Source organism: Macaca fascicularis, chromosome 5 (assembly GCF_037993035.2).
Source record: "Macaca fascicularis isolate 582-1 chromosome 5, T2T-MFA8v1.1".
Taxonomy (NCBI): Eukaryota; Metazoa; Chordata; class Mammalia; order Primates; family Cercopithecidae; genus Macaca; species Macaca fascicularis.
In genome coordinates this window covers 22,744,236-22,764,444 of record NC_088379.1, presented here as the reverse complement: position 1 = coordinate 22,764,444, position 20,209 = coordinate 22,744,236, and the positions used below count along the sequence as shown (strand labels likewise).

At 36.3% G+C, this 20,209-nt stretch overlaps 1 long non-coding RNA gene across 1 annotated transcript in view; it reads left to right on the top strand.

Moving 5' to 3' along the window:
- The first annotated feature begins 1,660 nt into the window (after positions 1–1,660).
- Positions 1,661–20,209, top strand: part of LOC135970774 (uncharacterized) — a 66,802-nt gene continuing 48,253 nt past the window's right edge. The window contains exons 1-2 of the long non-coding RNA XR_010586625.1: positions 1,661–1,893; positions 3,497–3,839. This is a non-coding gene — a long non-coding RNA (uncharacterized lncRNA). The remainder of the gene's footprint in view (positions 1,894–3,496; positions 3,840–20,209) is intronic.

The following is a 20,209-nucleotide window of genomic DNA, read 5'->3' as shown; positions in this document are numbered from 1 at the left end:
CGCATCCAGTCCTAGTTATTAATCTCTTACTGTTCCTAATTTCTAAATTAAACTGTATTATATTTATATGTGGATAGCACAAAACATAGCATATACAGGATTTGGTATTCTACAGCTTCAAGCAACTGCTGGCGGTCTTGAATGTACCACCTACAAATAAGCAAAAGCTGCTACGTAGTAAAGCTGAGGATAAAAAGTCAGTATACAAAAATAAGCTGTGTTTCTATACACTAACAATAAACTCTCTGAAAAGAAAAATATGGCAATAATCCCATTTACATACAATACCACCTAAAAGAATAATATATGTAGAAAAAACTAAAGAGTTTGGTGAAAGACTTGTATATTGAAAACTATAATACATTGCCAAAAGAAATTAAAACAAGGCACAAAGAAATGAAAAGACATTCATCCTGTGTTCATGGACCAGAAGACTGAGGTTTTAAAATCTTGAGCTAGTACAGTGGTACTAGAATGTAGCGTCAATTGGAGATCATTTTATTTCCTACTGGCCAGATATTTCCTGCTGTGATGCAATTGGCATGTTTCAGCTTAATACTTTGTGACTTTTTTGTTGACTGATCATTTATAAGCCTGGTTCTCCAGGTTTTCATAGGTTCTGTGAGTTCCTTCTTATGTTATCACGTCTTTCTAGGAAAAATCCTCCCATTTATCTAGAATCAGTTTCCTTTGTTCTCTAAATCTGAAACCCTGATGGTACACTGACAACCATCCTACATTGGAACTATTGGAAAATACTTTCTTTCAGCCCAATGAAACTTATCAAGGAAGCATTTTTAGAACATAAAATTAAAAATTAATAGTAAGGACTAAAATCTGTAACATGGATCTCACCTACAGGAACCTAGAAAAACATGAATGACTATGATTAATCAATTCAAAGTTTTACAAGTCTTTTAATGTCATAAACATATTTTAAGCTCTAGTATATATTAAGCATTAATTCTCATAATGACCACAAATGAGTAGTCTCAGGGGGATAAAATGTCATTTTTCAATTTGAAGCAGAAGACGTCAGTATGTTGTGGGATCGTTGATTATCTTATGGTCCTGAATTTTCTCAGAATCTTAGACCCAGAATATTTTTTTTTGTTTCCTTCTTTCTTTTTTTTTTTTTTTTTCAGTTGTTACCCTGCTGTTCTTCAAGATCTTTGGTTGCAAAGGACATATTCTTTGACCAGTTTAAGCTACTCTCAATGTTCTGAAGACAACCTGTTAATCCTCTAATTCCTTCGTATTTAAAATCTTCCTGAAGTGGTGTGTTGGGTTTTTAATAACTCTCATGACAGCAAAGCCAATCAGAAGACACGTCATTGGCCTGTTTTCTGTAGTCTTTTACATTATACTATTTTGCAATGATAGACACTCAGAACCTTAAAGCAGCTTTAATTCAATGAGGTAAGTGTTTTCTTAGATTCCAGAAACCAAAGCAGCTTTTAAACCAGGAAGTTGACACAATTCCCTTTGAGTTCTGTCCTGAAAAGATATTTTGTCAGCTTTGGCTCTACTTCCTTAGTTAGTGGATTAAACAGGATAACAAATATATTTATTTTGTATTGCAAAACTACTTCTTTGTATTGCAAATAAATTTATCCAAAAGAATACAAAGTCACCATTCCTTCAAAAGCAGTGGTGGGGCAGGAGGCTCCGGATTGTGTGACAGGCAAGAGAACTTGTGTTTGCTTAGTCTTGTATTGACTATTAGCCCATCTTCCTCTCTCTGTCCTCCCTCCTGTTCCAGTTTACCTGGGGTGAGGAAGCAGTAGCTGCTGCCAAGCTTCCTGCAGAAGAGGTTACAGCAGGAGAATGACACAGCACTTTAAGGACTCTAGAGAAACAAAAAAAAACCTCTGCTTCCTTTGTAGAGCGCAGGTAATATCCTTGTATTGCTACTTATAATTTTGTCTATTTTCAGGGATTAAAAACTCTCTTATTTCTTCCTACGATGACGATTCTCTTATTGAAACCCTGGACGGTGTCTCCTTACCCCTTTATGTCAGGTGACAACTTTATTACTAAACTTCAGTGGTTCTCATATGACTCCAGCCTGCCTCTCTCCACCTTCCCTTGCCTTCAGCCAACTAGGACTGTTTCAAGCAGACAATTCTCTTCCCTGCCCTCGTTCCACTGTGTTTTGCTTCAGAGATATTCCTTCTGGATGTTTTAACTTAAACAGATCCTCCCTCAATTTCTACTCACCACTAATACGTCACTTCCCTCATGCCTTCTTTTGTAGGTAATATTTTGCATTACTTATTTTGGGCTTTTTCTGTTCTTACTATGTACCAGGTATTATAAGCACTGAAGGAGGACCACAACAATGGTGAGATCACACATGGTCCCTGTCCTCAGAACTTCCGTTTAGTAGAGAAACAGAGAATTCATTATAGCGCATATGACAGGGGTGGAGGTAAACACAGGTCCCATAGGAGTAAGAGTAAGGCCTTTAAGGTACATTTCTAGGATAGGGCTGTATTACTTGATTTAATAAGAGCTAAATGAGCATGTAGGCATCAGCTAGGTGAAGCAGATGGCTGTCATAAACCAAGGAAACACGTGTTTTTATTCTTCTTATTTTTGTCAGCTGTATAGTTAATTCACATTCATTGTAAAATTTTTGAAAAATAGAAAATGAAGAAAAAGGAAAAAACCAATGATCTGTAGTCCTACCGAGAGGTGACAGCAACGTGCTAGCAGCCCTCACTCGCTCTCCGCGCCTCCTCGGCCTCAGCGTCCACTCTGGCCGCGTTCGAGGAGCCTTCAGTCCGCCGCTACGCTGTGGGGGCCCTCTCTGGGGCTGGCCGAGGCCGGAGCTGGTTCCCCCTGCCGGCAGGGAGGTGTGGAGGGAGAGGCGCCAGCGGGAGCCCGGGCTGCGCTAGGCGCCCGCGGGCTGGCGCGAGTTCCGGGTGGGCGTGGACCCCGCAGGCCCCGCGTGCGGCCGGCGCCTGCCGGGCTTGATGAGGGGATGAGCTCCCTCTGCGCCGCCTGGAGTGCCCGGGCTAGGTGCCCCAAAGTTCCGCGGAGAGTGCCATGGAGAGGTGAAGCCGGTTGGGCTTCTGGGTCAGGTAGGGACCTGGAGAACTTTTCTGTCTAGCTAAAGGATCGTAAACACACCAGTCAGCACTCTGTGTCTAGCTAAAGGTTTGTAAATGCACCAATCAGTGCTGTGTGTCTAGCTAATCAGGTAGGGGACTTGGAGAACTTTTGTGTCTGGCTAAAGGTTTGTAAACACACCAATCAGCACTCTGTCAAAACAGACCAATCAGCTCTCTGTAAAATGGACCAATCAGCAGGATGTGGGTGGGGCCAGATAAGGGAATAAAAGCAGACCACCCAAGCCAGCAGCTGCTGGTAGTTGAGGTTCCCTTTCATTTTGTGGAGTGTTTGTTCTTTCACTCTCGCAATAAATCCTGCTGCTACTCAGTTTTTGGGTCCGTGCTGCCTTTATGAGCTGTAACACTGTGAACGTCTGCAGCTTCGCTCCTGAAGACAGCGAGACCGTGAACCCACCAGGAGGAATGAACAACTCCAGACGTGCCGCCTTTAAGAGCTGTAATACTCACCCGCAAAGGTCTGCAGCTTCACTCCTGAAGTTAGTGAGACCAGCAATCCACCAGAAGGAAGAAACTCCAGACCCATCTGAACATCTGAAGGAACAAACTGCGGACACACCATCTTCAAGAACTGTAACACTCACCACGAGGGTCTGTGACTTCATTCTTGAAGTCAGCGAGACCAAGAACCCACCAATGCTGGACACACTATCATTTGAGTATCATTGACCACTAAAATGACAACACTTTGTTCCCTAATCTTGGGTAAGTGTTGTGTGTGTGGTGGTGGTGGAGGAGGAAGGGGGGAGGTGGTAATGTAGAGATATGCTAAATTTTATATATTTCAGCTTATTTACTGTATATACAATTTTGAATACTGCCTTTTTTTCACTTAAAATTATACTATAGACTTTGTTTCACTCCATTAGGGCTTTCAAAAACATCATTTTAAAGGCTCATTTAGTCTTTCTACATGAATTCCTCCTGGCTTCTCTTACTCCTGTGGTCACCCCTACCAGTAATCTGTCTTCTCCATGCGTCTAAATCAGACTTGCCTTCTTGGCACTGCTTTGGAATCGATAATAGTAGTCACAGCTGTAATCTTCATCATTTGTGTGAATGCAGAGTGGTCCAGTGTCCCCACGTGGTTAGGTCAAACATGCCTAAAGACAGGGCATTCCAGGCATCATCTTTCACCACCTTTGAAACTCCCTTCCATCGGTGGTATTCCTGACTCATCTATTGATGATGTTTCTTTAAAACAAACGGGAATCAAAAGGCAATGCACTTGGGTTGCGTATACTCTGAACCTTATTTGAGTTTTTTCATTGGGCAACATTTAAGTATCTCTCATTGTGAGTTATTGATTTTATCAGTCATCATTTATCCTAGAACTTTCCATGAAATCAAGGTTAGGGTAAGTATTAAGACATCAGTGATATTTCTGCCTATAACTTTTGAAACTCTCAATTTCAGTATTTAACTAGAAGCATGAAAAAGAATCTATGGGAAACTTTTTCAAAATGCATTATGGCCAGGTCCTACCTAAGATATATTATTTTGGATGTGACAGACTAGAAGAAAGACCTGAGCATATGCATTTTGAAAAGACAGCACAAATGATTCTAGTGGACATTCCTCAAAAGGAAGTACCGTCCAAATCTCATCCCTCAAAGGGTAATGTTTTCTAAGGTTTCACTTGTCCACTGTATTAGTGAATTTTCACACTGCTATAAAATGTGAGACTAAGTCATTTAAAAGGTTTAATTGCCTCACAGGTTTGCATGGCTGGAGGCATCAGGAAACTTATTATCATGGCAGAAGGCGAAGGGGAAACAAGCACCTCTTACATGGTGGCAGGAAAGAGAGAGAACAAGAGCCAGGAAATGCCACACTTTAAAACCATCAGCTGTCATGAGAACTCCCCCACTATCAAGAATAGCATGGGGGAAACAGCCACTATGATCCAATCGTCTCCCACCAGGGGCCCTCCCTCAACAATGGGGATTATAATTTGAGATGAGATTTGGGTGGGGACTCAGAGCCAAACCATATTATCTACCTTGTTTTTTCATATATGCTTTTATTGATAAATGTACTCCACCTTCATAGTGTTATAACCATCTATATGCTGATGAGTCCTAAATCTCTGTCTTCACCTTTAATTTACAGATTAAAACACATGTAACTGACAGCCTTCTGAGAAAATCCAATTGGCGGTCTCCAGCCTTCCCCAACTCTCTGAACGCACCATCTCATCTTCACTCCTCAGCCTACTCTTTCCCTGGACTCCCTTGCTCAATGGTATCCCTCTTTTTTTTTTTTTTTTTTTTTTTTGGTACACTCAAGTCAGAAAACTGGGAAATCATCTTAAGCTTTAAATCTTTAAATGACTATGATGTATAGAATGATTCTAAATTTCTTGGTCTCCCAGGACCGCCTCAAACCTATTTCTATAGCTTTAATTTCTGCCTTCATCAACTCACAGTTATGTGCTTATACTGCTCAACATCTTGGAGTTATTAACCATGTTTACCATTCTGTTTCCTACTTGATTCATTTTATACCAGCTATAAAAGTCTTCCCATGCTTATTTCCCTAAGTCTCATCTCATCTGTGTGTCATCTCCTCTCCTTTTCTGAATTATCAGGTATATCCAACAGCTCTCCTTGTGTTACTACAATGTTTTATGCATACATCTTTTATATGACTACTTTCTCCTCTTAGGCAATAAACACCTGGAGGGCGGAGCCTGTGTCTATTTCCTTTTGTACTCACAGTGCAATGTCGTGTGCTTGGCATATAGAAAGTGCAACTTGACTAAATTTTTATTGGATTGACTAAGCACTAGTATAGGATACATGCCTAGCCCTTATAAAACCTTAAAACTTAGAGAATTGGGAGGGATGAGGGTAAGGAGGGAGTGTATTGTGTGAATCAATTACTGCTGGCTGCCCCGGTGGACACCTTTGCTGGAACTACTATGGGTTTAGCCTGAAGTATATCTAGCTCCTTGAGACTGATTCTGAAGGCTTGTTGGAAGCAGTTCATTACTGTTTTGAAAATTCTCTCTTTCATTTTAAAGCCACAGCAGCGTTCAAGTTTCTTCAGTTATTTTAGCCATGTTTCCATCTAATGTCTTGATGTTACTTTAAAATCAATCAACCCAATGGGGATGGGGCAGTGGTGGGGGAGTTTATGTGTAGAGGTAATTGAAAGGGAGAAAAATCAGATAAAGACAAATGCATGCGGCCACACAGCAGGAATCCATAGTAACACACCTACCTATGCACCACTTGCTTGCTCTGCCTTCCATTCTCTAAACTGTCCACTGGGGTGACATGTATAAGAATATGAATGATGCCAGATGATTGCGGTTAGGATCAGCATTGCAAAAGGTCCCTTAATGATTGTCAGCTAAAACAAATCAGGCCTCAATTTTCCCCTTTTCATTATCTTTCAAGCAGGTTGCATTCACGGGTAATTAAAGATTATCTTGTATGTTTTCCTTTGATGTTTCCTTAGCTAGGGAGAACTATTCTGCACAAAGAAAGACAGAAACAATAGTACTGCATGCTTACTTTCTTTTTGTTTTCAATCATGAAATCCAGCGAAGGGTCAGACTCTAGGAACTTCAGAGCTAAATCTTGGTGTCAGCTTTGAAATGAGAGTTATTCCCAATGAGGTTTGAAAAAGGGAGAACCATAGCTTCCAGGCCGCTATTCATGGGATAAAAATTAAATCATGAAAGAACATTGAAAGGAAAACAAAGGCAATTAGGTAGACCAAAAAACAGACTCTATATCTTATTTCTGAAACATTTTAAAATTTGGGCTTCATGAAAATCTGTGTTTGTGGGAGAATGCAGTATGATTCTGATTCAGACAGATGCATTTAGAATAGACATATGTACTGAAGGATGACAGATGTGTTTGATGAAGCCAGATGTACAAAAGTAGTCAGATGTATGTGTCTCTTGAAGTGAAAAGTGAAAGCAAATATATATATATATATAATATTTAAAGCAAATATATATATATTTATATGTGGATGGTGACTGAGGCACCACCAATGTTCAGTCATAGGAGACATACAGCTATTGAGTGTGAAATCACAGAATTTACAAGTAGTGAATAAAATATATAAAACCCCTTAAAAAGATTATTTTGTGGGCCTAACACTATTAGACTGCTGCCACGTTAACACTATAAAACCACTGCTTTTTATGTTTTCACTGTAAATCTTAGATTCCTTTTCTATGCCTCTGTACCAACAATAGTTGTGAATTTCTAATTATTTTGTTAACTAATTATTTTACCTTAAAAATAACATTTTATAACTATTTACAAAATGGAAAAACTTAGTTTTTAAACCTAATGCCCATCTATTCTCGAAACAGAAAACGTTAGTAACGAGGTTATCAACAAAAACTGTCTGGCCGGCCGGGCGCGGTGGCTCATGCCTGTAATCCCAGCACTTTAGGAAGTGGAAGCAGGTGGATCACGAGGTCAGGAGATCGAGACCATCCTGGCCAACATGGTGAAACCCCATCTCTACTAAAAACACACACAAAAAAGTTAGCCAGGCGTGGTGGCGGGTGCCTGGAGTCCCAGCTAGTCAGGAGGCTGAGGCAGGAGAATTGCTTGAACCCGGGAGGCGGAGGCTGCAGTGAGTGGAGATCGCATCACTGCACTCCAGCCTGGGCGACAGAGTGAGATTCTGTCTCAGAAAAAAACAACAAAAACAAAAACAACAACAAAAAGTGTGGCAGCCTATGTTTTTAGTCTATGTCCTCGTCCTCTTTGCTGAGGTGAAGATATGAAAACTTTTTTACACACCGTAAGTAATGCAGAGAGGAAGAGGAGAAATTATACAGGTACAGGCCCATGAGTGAGTCATACTCAATGTCTCTTGTCACTTCCAAACCCCACTTGTACCCCTGGGGGTTGGAGAGAAGGAACAGCATAAACAATTGAACATTTGAAAGCACAGAAAACCATGAAAAATAGCACTTTACAAAATAATAATATAACAATTTACAGATGAATAATTACTGAACCCACTTCTTGCTGCTATTTCTATTTCTCCAGCGATGGTGATCCTTACAGTAGACCTAGGAGAAGATGGTGAGAGTTGAGCTCTGATTTAAGAAAATGTCTGGCAGATATGTAATTCCTTTTCTTATATAGCATGATATAAAATGGTATATATATAAAGATTTACTTGATTTGAATAGAACTTGAGCATTCATCATGATACAGCATGTGTGTCGTAATGCTGGTAGGAGTTGTCTGTTAAAATATGAAGTTAGCATTGTCATTTTTAGTTGTAATATTTCTTTGAAACAAAAGTTCCTGGACAAAATTCTTTGGCTTTCAGAAGTGGTATGGGGGAAGGGCTGGGAACATACAGGATATAGACTGGTGATTTTCAACTGTGGCTGCATAGTTGATGAATCTGTGAAGCTATTTACAAGTGCCAATGTGGCAAAACTTGAGTCCTGCCTCCAGAGATTCCAGGTCAATTGTTCTGGGGTGGGGCTTCAGCATCAGCATTTTGTCCAAGTTCACCAGAAGATTCTAATATGCAGCCAAATTGATAAAGCCTGGAAAAGATGAACCATTTTACTGCTAGTACACCCTAAACAAGTAGTTTTCCGTGGCAAGATGGACTAACGCGGGAATTGTGTTTCATTCTATTAACAATTCAAAACAATCAACTTACACTCTTGGCTCCAGTTCCAACCAGCCACACTTTGGGTTATCACATGGCTTTTCATGTTGGTGTTACTACAGCGTAAGAGCAGGTTGCTCATGTGTACACCAGTATTTTGCTTTATGAGATACTGACGTGTCTCATTACATATGAATAAATAAAATGACTTGTTAAATTCACTTTAGTCTCAGTTTGATTAGTAGAATTAATCTTCCAAAGTCTGCTTACTTTGAAGCCCTGAAAACTTTGGGTTTTATCTGTAGCCCAGGCAAAAACTGCAAAAATTAAATGGAAGCATTACACCACTCGAGTGAGACCTTCTGGTTTTCCTTTGGTGATACTCATTGGAAACATTTATCAGTTCTATGTGCTGTGCTAAATGTTACGTTGATAGACCTATCAATTTTTGACAATTCTTTGTAAAACTTGACTAATTTTATGGACTTTTTGGAAAGAATTACCGGATCAGAAATTATTTTGAACATATTCAAAAGAAACTTTTTGGATTCAAGTCACTCTGAGCTTGTATCTTAGCTGGTATCACCATTTAGGATAAAGTGAAAAATGATCATGATTCTGAACAAGTTTGGGTGCTAAGTGATCTTACACATGTCTATTATTCTCTCTGGACATCAGTTTTCCCTAATGCAAAATAAAAGGGTAGGGTTATACTAAAATGTCTCTAGATTTCTTCAAGGTCGAAAATAATATATATTTATGCAACTGTGCTCTATTTTTTAAATACACTTTTCATTTTAGCACAGTTTTAAGTTTACAGAAAAATTGGGACAAAATATTCATATATTATTAACTTCTCATATTAGTAAAGTGTATTTGCTATAATTAATGAACAAATGATGATACATTATTGTTAGATAAGGTCAATACTTTATTCAGATAGCCCAAGTTTTTACCTAATGTTCTTTTTCAGTTCCAGGATACCATCAAGACTATCACATTACATTTGGTAGTCATGTCTCCTTAGGCTTCTTTTGGTTGTGACACTTTCCTGATTTTCCTTGTTTCCGATGACCTTGGTAGTTTAGAGAGCACTGGTCAGATATTTTGTAGAATGTCCCTCAGTTTTGTCCGATGGTTTTCCCATGATTAGATTAGGCATGTGGGTTTCGCGTGAAGAATACAAGAGCAGAGTCATTTTCATTACATTAGATCAAGAGTATGAACTATCAATATAACTTATCATTGTTGCTGTTGACCTTGATCACTTGACTAAGGTAGTGTTTGTGCCGGTCCCTTTCCATACTGTCTGTACTTTAAGTCACTATGAACAGCCCACACTTAAGGATGGGGAGTTACATTCCACTTCCTGGAGGATAGAGTAACCACATAAACTGTTTGGAACTTTTCTGAAAGGAAGGATTGTCTCTCCTCCTGCATTTACTTATCCTTTATTTATATCATCATGAACTCAGACATATTTATTTTATATTTTATACATGTGTCTTTTGGTAGAACGTATGAGTGCGTGTCTTTTTGGTAAAACAATTTATTTTCTTTTGAAAATATACCTGGTAATGAGATTGCTGGGTCGAAGGGTAGCTGTGTTTTAAGTTCTTTGAGAAATATCCAAACAGCTTTCCTTGGCTGAACTAATTTACATTCCCACCAACAGTGTGTGAATACTATTTTATTTATTTTGTTGCTCAATTTTTTTTTATCTTTGTCTACCGAGAGTTCCTTCGGTTGGCTCTTGGGACATCTTCACATCCGTGCTATTGATTATTGTGTGTTGTGTAAGAGAGTATGTGTGTGTTTGTATGTGTGTGTGTGTAGTTTGTGTAGTTTTGAGCACTACGGTATGTTCTGGGAACTTCTTTTGTATTTCCAGCCCCTTTTACTTTATATATTTTTGGGTTTTTTTAATTAATTTCAACTTTTATTTTAGATTCAGGGGACACACGTGCAGGTTTGTTACCTGGGCATATTGTGTGATGCTGAGGCTTAGGTACAGTTGATCTTATCACCCAGGTACTTAGCATAGTACCTGATAGCTTCTCAACCTTTGCCCTTCTCCCTCTTGCCCCATTCTAATAGTCCCTAATGTCTATCGTTGACACCTTTATAAGTAACCAATATTTAGCTCCCACTTATAAGTGAGAACATGTGATATTTGGTTTTCTGTTCCTGTGTTAATCTGCTTAGGATAATGGACTACAGATGCATCCATGTTGCAATGAAAGACATGATTTCATTCTTTTTTTTATCGCTATGTAGTATTGCATAGTGTATATGCATCACATTTTCTTTATCCAGTGAGCTGTTGATGGGCACCTGGATTGATTCTATGACTTTGCAATTGTGAATAGTGCTGCAATAAATATAAAAGCTCATGTGTCTATTTGATAGAACAGTTTTTTTTCTTTTGAAAATATACTCAGTAATGAAATTGCTGCATGAAAAGGTAGCTGTATTTTAAGTTCTTTGAGGACTATCTAAACTACTTTCTTTGGCTGAACTAATTTGAATTGCCACCAAAGGTAGATAAGTTTTTCCTGTTCTCTGCAACTTTTTCAGCATCTGTTGTTTTATGACTTTTTAAATAATAACTATTCTAACAGATGTGAGTTTGTATCTCATTGTGGTTTTGATTTGCATTTCTCTGACAATTAGTGATGTTGAGCATTTTTCATGTTTGTTGGCCACTTATATGTCTTTTTTGAGAAGTGCCTGTTCATGTCTTTAGCCTATATTTAAGTTGGGTTATTTATTTTTTGCTTGTTCAATTGTTTAAGTTCTCACAGGTTCTATATTTTAGACCTTTGTTAGATGCAGTTTGCAAATATTTTCTTTCATTCTTTATATTGTCTTTTTATGCTGTTTGTCACTTCTATTGCTGTGCAAGAAACTTGTGAGTTTAATTAGATCCCACTGTTAAATTTTTGGTTTTGTTGCAATTACTTTTGAGGACTTAATCATAAATTCCTTCCCAAGGCCAATGTCAAAAATGATGTTTCTTAGGTTTTCTCCTGAGATTCTTATAGTTTGAAGTCTAACATTTAAATCATTAATCTATTTTGAGTTAACTTTGGTATATGATGAAAACTAGGGGTCCAATTTCAATCTTCTGCATATGGCTAGCCAGCTATCCAAGCACAATTTACTGACTAGGAAGTCCTTTCCCCATTTCTTATTCTTGTCAACTTTGGTAAAGATCAGATGGCTGTAGGCATGCAGCTTTATTTTTGGGTTCTCTATGTTATTCCATTATACTATGTGTCTGTTTTTGTACCAGTACCATACTGGTTTGATTATTGTAGCTTTATAGTATAATTTGAAGTCAGGTAATATGATGTCTTTGGTTTTGTTCTTTTTGATTAGGATTGCCTTGGCTATTTGGGCTATTTTTTGGTTCTATGTAAATTTTAAAATAGTTTTTTCTAGTTCTGTGAAAAATTACATTGATAGTTTGAGAGTAATAGCATTGAAAGTCTAGATTGCTTTGGGCAAGATGGCTGTTTTAATGATATTGATGCTTCCAATCCATGAGCATAAAATGTTTTTTCATTTGTTTGTATCATCTGTGATTTCTTTCAGCAGTGTTTTGTAGTTCTTCTTGTAGAGATCTTTTACTTGCTTGGTTAGATGTATTCCAATGCATTTTTTTTTTCCAGTTATTGTAAATGGGATTGTGTTCTTCATTTGGCTCTCAGCTTGATCTTTGTGTGTAGAAATGCTACTGATTTTCATATGTTTATTTTGTATTCTGAAATTTTACTACAGTTTTTTTATCAGCTTCAAGAGTCTTTTGGTGGAGTCTTTATGGTTTTCCAGGTAGGTCTAGAATCATATTTTCAGTGAAGAGAGATAATTTGACTACTTCTTCTCGTATTTCAATGTCTTTTATTTCTTTCTCTTGTCTGATTGCTCTGGCTAGGACTTCCTGTATTATGTTGAATAGCAGACTTTGTCTTGTTCCAGTTATTAAGGGGAATGCTTCTAGATTTTGCCCATTCAGTATGATGTTGGCTGTGGGTTTGTCATGGATGACTCAGTATTTTGACGTATGTTCCTTTGACAGCTAGTTTCTTGTTCTTGATGAAGGAATGTTGAATTTTATTGAAAGCTTTTTCCATTTTTATTGAGATGATTCTATGGTTTTTGTTTTTAATTCCTTTTATGTGGTGTATCACATTTATTGATTTGTGTATGTTGAATCAACCTTGCAAACCAGAATGAGGCCTACTTGACCGTGGTGAATAAACTGTTTGATGGGCTGCTGGATTCAGTTTGATAGCACTTTCCTGAGGTCTTTTTGCATCTGTGTTCATCAAGGATATTGGATGGTAGTTTTCTTTTTTCATTGTGTCTTTGCTAGATACTGGTATTAGAGTAATGCTGGCTCTGTAGAATTAGTCAGGGAGGATTCCCTTTTCCTTGAGTTTTTGAAATAGTTTCAGTAGAATTAGTACCAGCTCTTCTTTGTATGTCTGGTACAATTCAGCTGTGAATTCATCTGGTCCAGGACCTTCTTCATTTGGTAGATTATTTATTTATTTATTTATTTTTACTCATTCAGTTGTGGAACTCATTATTCGTCTGCTCAGGGTTTCGATTTCTTTCTGATTCAATCTTGAGAGATTGTATTTTTCCAGAAATTTATCCATTTCCTCTAGCTTTTCTACTTCATGTACATAGACGTGTTCATTATATCTGAGTATCTTTTGTATTTCTGTGGGATTGATTGTGATGTCACCTTTTCATTTCTGATTATGCTTATTTGGATCTTCTCTTTTCTTTGTTAATCTAGCTAGTGTTCTGTCAGTCTTGTTTATCCTTTCAAAGAATCATCTTTTGGTTTCCTTTCAAAGAATCATGTTTTGGTTTTGTTGATTCTTTCTATGTATTTTGGGGGTCTCCATTTTCTTCAGTTTAGTTCTGATTTTAGTCATTTCTTTCTGCTAGTTTTTTAATTTTTTTTTAGTTCCTCTAGGTATGATGTTAGATTGTTAATTTGAGATCTTCTAACTTTTTAATTTAGCTGTGTATTGCTATAGATTTTCCTGTTAACACTGCTTTTACTGCATCCCAGAGGTTTTGGTGTGTTCTGTCTCTGTTTTGATTCATTTCAAATAATTACTTGATTTCTGCCTTAATTTTTTTGTTTACCCAAAAGTCATTCATGGGCAAGTTGTTTAATTTTTGTGTAATTGTGCAGTTTTGAGAGATATTCTAGGTATTGATTTACATTTTTATTCCAATATGTTCCAAGGATATGGTTGGTATGGCTTTGATTTTTTTGAAATTTATTTGAGACTTGCTTTATGGCCATCTTGGAGTATGTTCCATGTGCAGATGAGGAGAATATATATCTGGTTGTTGATGTGTTGAGTATTCTGTAGATGTCTATTGGATTCAATTGGTGCTCTCAAATTTAAATTCAGAATTTCTTTGTTAGTTTTCTGACTTGGTGATCTGCCTAATGCTGTCAGAGAGGTGTTGAAGTCTTCTACTATTATTGCCTGGCTGTCTAAGTCTTTTTGTAGGTATAAATGTACTTGTTTTCTAATTCTGCGTCAATGTTGGTGCATATATATAGGATAGTTAAGTATTCTTGTTGAATTCGAACGCTTTATTATTATGTAATACCCTTCTTTTCCTATTTTTACTGTTCTTGGTTTAAAGTCTGTTTCATGTAACATAAGAATAGCTCTTTTTGTGTGTTTCTGCTCTTTTTTGTTTCCTGTTTGCATGATAGATCTTTCTCCAACCCTTTACTTTGAGCCAGTGGGTGTCTTTATGTGTGACATACATCTCTGGAATACGATAGATGTTTGGGTCTTGTTTCTGTATCCAACTTGCCACTCTGCCTTTTAAGTGGGACATAGAGTTCATCTGCATTCAAGGTTAATATTGATAAGTGAAGTTTTGATCATATTGTGAAGTTGTTAGCTGGTTGCTTTGTAGTTTCTATCATGTGGTTGCTTTGTAGGGTATGTGGGTGATGTACTTAAGTATGTTTTTGTGATGGCGGGTATCATTTATTGTTTCCATGTTTAGAACTCCCTTAAGGATGTGTTGTAAGGCTACTCCAATGGTAACAAATTCCCTTACCATTTGCTTGTCTTAGAATATTTTTTTTCTCCTTTGCTTATGAAGCTTAGTTTTGCAGGATATGCCATTCTTGCTTGGAATTTCTATTCTTTAAGAATGCTGAAAGTAGGCCTTCAGTCTCTCCTGGCTTGTAGGACTTCTGCTGAGAAGCCCAGTCAGCTTGATGAAATTCCCTTTGTATGTGATCTGACATTTTTCTCAAGCTGCTTTTTAGATTTTGTCTTTATTATTGATCTTGGACACTCTGTTGACTATATGACTTGATGATGTTCCTTTTGTATAGTATCTCACAGATGTTCTCTGGATTTCTTGTATGTGGATGTTTACATCTCTAGCAATATTAGGAAGATTATATTGAATTATTCCCTCAAATATATTTTCCAGGTTGTTTGTTTTTACTCCTTCTTTCTCAGGAATGCCAATAATGCACTGATTTAGATGCCTTACATAATCCCATATTTCTCAAAGACTGTTCATCTTTAAAAATGTTTTCTTTGTTTTTGTCTGATACGATTAGTTTGAAATACCAGTCTTTATGCTCTGAAATTCTTCCTTCTGCTTGATCTAGTCTGTTGATAAAGCTCTCAATTGCATTTTGAATTTTCTGAAGTGGGTTTTTCAATTCCAAAAGCTCTGATTGATTTCTTTTTATGATATATATCTCTTCCTTCATTTCCCGGATTGCTTTAGAAGTATTTTGTGTTGATTTTCAACCTTCTGTCATGTTGAGTTTTTTTTGCAATACATGCTTTGAATTCTTTTTCTGTCATTTCGGAATTTCCATTTTGGCTAGGGACCATACCTAGAGAGCTAGAATGATTTTTTGATATTGTCAGTACATTCAGATGCAGAATTCTAGAATTCTTGCTCTGATTCCTTCTCATTGGGAGAAGCTGGTACTTCTAATTTTTATAATGATTTTCATATGAATATAACGTTTTCTTTGTGTTTCTTTCCAATTAATTGTTTTTTTTTTTTTTCTTTTCCTTTCCCTTCTTCCACCCCCTTTCTAGGGGCTGTGACTGTAGAGAATGTTGGGTAGAGTCTTTTGGCTTTGCTTCTACACTCCTGTGCACTTTGTTGGCAGGTTTAATATAGGGTTGTGCAGTTTGACCTACAAGCCAGTAGATGGCAGTTATGGGTAAGAGCCAGCTGTCGCCAACATGGCTGGGTATATACTTGATCCTTGTTTCCGGGAAGAAGCTCTCTGTTTGCCTCAGGTAAGAGCTGATTTATGAAGTGCAATGGTCTGTACTCCTTGTTCAGCCCTGAGGAGTAGCCAAAAAGGGTGGGGCCAGGCCTGACAAGTCCAACTACAGGTCCTCTGACAGCAGACACAAGCACCAGTGCCAAGGGAGAATCCATTGGGCAACCACTAAGCACCCAGAGGTGTGCCTAGGTATGGAGCCGGGAAACCTCTTGGGCCCCAAGTTCTCTGCACAGGGATGGGGAGATGGCCTAAACTAATTCAGGAGAGTGAGTGCCCAGATTCCTGGAGACCTGCCTGGATGTAGAGTGGAGAGAACACATCCCTGCAGGAGGATCTCTGCACAGGAAGGGTGGCAGCCACTGTTCTTAGAATCAAGTATTTTCCCAAGGAACCCCAGTTTCATTAATCAGAGAATGGTACTACAAACCAAAATCTCAGTTCCAGATGAACTCCTTGCTTCTGGGGTGTCATTGCTTTCAGACTCACTCAGCTGACAAAGCAAGGATATATGTATTTGTGTTTACTAACCTGTGTGTATACAAATATCTATAAATATTTCTATGTGTAACCATCTGTATTTATATTGAGCTAGATATAAATTCATACAGATGTCTATGAGTAATCCCTTACAACATAGATCATTCTAGACTGTTTCACTTGCTTATCTATAACCTACACTCCTACAGTGAGAAAGCTGGCTTCCACCATCTGCCATTCATTTACTTAATTGTTCAATCACAGTATACATGTAAAGCAGGATAAGAACTGTTAACCTATATCTCTGTGGGAAACAGCTTCATCAACTAGAGTCCACTGCGTATGTATAATTTGTTTTGCCTTTAGACTTCCAGACTTCACTCATTTCCAAAGTTACTTAGATTAGCAACTTTCCTCCAAACCCTTCAGGGAAGTTGTTTCATACATTTGTAATATAATTAGATTGTATTTTGTCACATTCTCCATTCCATCCCAGGATCCTGTGGCCTCCTAATTTTTTTGCGTACATGAAGGTTTACTCATTGTCATATAAACAGCATGGAGTATTTTGGTCACTGTTTTGTTGGTTATTGGCTGTACTTCAGTGATTCCTCATTAAATAAAATCATGTGACTTTATATTGGTCAAATGAACAATATATATGTAGTTTTCCAGAATACATTTATAGAATGTCTTTCCCTGTGGAAAATCACCAGATCTTCGATATATATTTCATTCGTTTTCTTCAATTTTGCTGCCAGGCAGTTTTATTAGCACAGTTCTTGATCGCATGTAACCGAACAGTAGTTGTAAGCAAGTGTCTACTCAATAAAAGTTTGAGAAGAAAAAGAAAAAAAAAGTTTAGAAACAGAGACCTTATTTCTTCTTTGTTTTTGTTTTTAATTTAAAAAAATTAACATTTTTAGTACATTATCTGGGGTACTAACCTGGGGGATAATGTACTAAACTAATGTACTGAGTGAGATCTGACAATTATCCCAATTTTGTCTAAAATTTGCTTATCTATTCCTTTCTTCTCAAAAATGTTTTTCTTACATATTTTGAAGAAAGTATCAGATAAGTCCTCATCACATCTACCAGATTAAAAATATCATAGTTATATGATATTTTATCTATATTTTAAGATATTGACATCTTAATATCCTAGTTAGTTATATAATAGAACCTAGTCAAATTCCTCTGATTGTCTAAAAAATTATTTTTCTAGTTGGTTTGTATGAATTACAGAACAAATAAGGTACCATTACATTTGTATGTCACAACTCTTTATTTTTTTAATGAAGCGAATATTCTTCCCATTTTGATTTTCATGCGAAGGACTTAATGCAGAGACTGAGTAGTTGTTATGCAGAGTGCAATGCATAATGCATTTATTTGTTTGCTTATGTTTGCATCATTTAACTTGTTCCTTTTATTTTCTGGGCAGTCATACATGGAAGTTGGCCCTTGGTTCTATTTGGATTTTACTTTTTGACAGATTAATTCATGGTTGATGTGCTGTGTTTCATATTGAATTTCAGTAGGAGACTAACAATGTCTGATTTTCCTTACTTTTAATGATGCAAAGATTGACCCATGGTTCAAATAATAACAATTTGATCACCACAATGTATTCTCCATTAAACTTTCATCTAACAGTTTCATCTATTGATGATTATTGTCCCAGTCAACTACTTAACTGGATAGCTCAAAATGGTGATTTTCCAATTTTGTCATTATTCCCACATTTAGTAAATGTAAATCCTATTTAAAGAACAATTTTCCCACTTCATCTATGACTACTTGGTTATCTTTCAGTATATATTCTACAGAAAAAGGAAGCATAAAGAGTTTGTACTAAACTCTTTTCTTTTAATTGCTGATACTCAGAGAAAGGAATTGGTGTCCTAATTTCTTTATGACATTTATTGAGATGTATGCTGTACATCTCTGCAGGTATATATGTACGTATTTTCATTAAATTATTTTACTACTCTTTTAATTTCAATTTAAAATCCTTGTGAAGAAATAAGGATTTAAAAATACATTTCAATCGGTTCCATAGACTTTTCTTTTTGATGCACAAAATAAAGATACTTCTTGATTTTGGTCCTTGGGTTATTCTGATAACTCATGAGTCTTTGTTAGCTTCCTTGTTTTGGGTACAAAAAAAATAGCCAGCGTTATCTTCAAGGACTCAGGATTCCATTGAAGAATACTATTCAGGGACACAACTAAGTGATGGTTAGGCTCACTGATTTAGGGCTATAAAATACATATTTCTTTAACAGCAAATATGATTATATACTGATATTTTTAATTCAGATTTACTAATACAGTTTTTTTTTACTTCTTTAAGTAAATTTTTTTTTTATTACTCTGAAAAGCTTGATTTCTAGTAACATTAGGAAAATTATTCACTTGCGTTGTCCTGTAGCATATGTAAAATAATTATAAAATAATAGCATCAAGAATGCTATGAACAGTTAGATTACTACATTAATTTTAAGACTTCCTTTCAGATTTTATTGTTCTTTAAATATTGGCTACAGAGGATATATAGTCAAAATACTGTACTATACTATGTTTTTAAGTAACTTTAATTCAGGTTTTTGATTATGTCATCAACTCAATACATGGATACATTCACTTCAATTGGTTTACAATTCTTAGTGATTGTCTTTTAAATTTAATTTCTTTTTTGAGTTTGTAAACACATCAATGTAAAATAGATGTGCATAGTAATACACATCTGAAATAAAGACCATATTCAGAAAAGTTTGATTTGTATTGTAAAAATATCTGACTCCCTGTTTTTAGTTTCTCCTATAACCACTTTTCTTGTTCTTTATTTTTGCTACCCCTTTCTCATTGCAAAAAAAAAAAAAAGCAAATACATATTTCATCCCTTTTATTACACAAAAGAATCACAATATATATATATCATATTCTAGACCTTATTTACTATACGGCACAAATATCTTGAAGATTACTCCATATCAGTGTATACAGATCTTTTGCTAATTGTTTCATTGCATGTTACGCTTTGCTCAGCTTCCTATTAATAGACACTTGCCATATCAATAATATTTCAGTGAAGAACATTATACATAAATCATTTTATATTTTTGATTATACTTCAAAATTTATTTTTTAAGTTAAATGGTAAATACATGTATAATGTCCTAATTGTTAGGATATTAATAATTATCCAATAATAACAATTACTGAATATTATTATTCAATTATTATTGAATAGTTGATATTAGTAATTATTGAATAATAATTATTGAGGTATTAATATTTATTAATTATTATTGAATGGTTATTAATTCAATATGACTGATGTCCAAATTACTTCCATAAAGATGGAATCATCACATTCTTACAAGTAGTATAGAAAGAGCTTCTTTCTCCGTAGTATTGCCAACAAAATATACGTTAAAACTTTCCAATTTTGTCACAGTTGGATAAGGAAGAAACAGTATTTCAGGACAATTTTAATATTCAACGATATTGTTATAAATGAAGTTGACCTTCTCTTTTCATATGGTTAAGATTCACTGTCTATATTTTGCTAATTTTTATTATTTTCTTGTTTGTTGTTTCTTCTCAAGTTTTAAGACCTTGTCTTCTTTTGGAGATATTACTCCTTTATGAT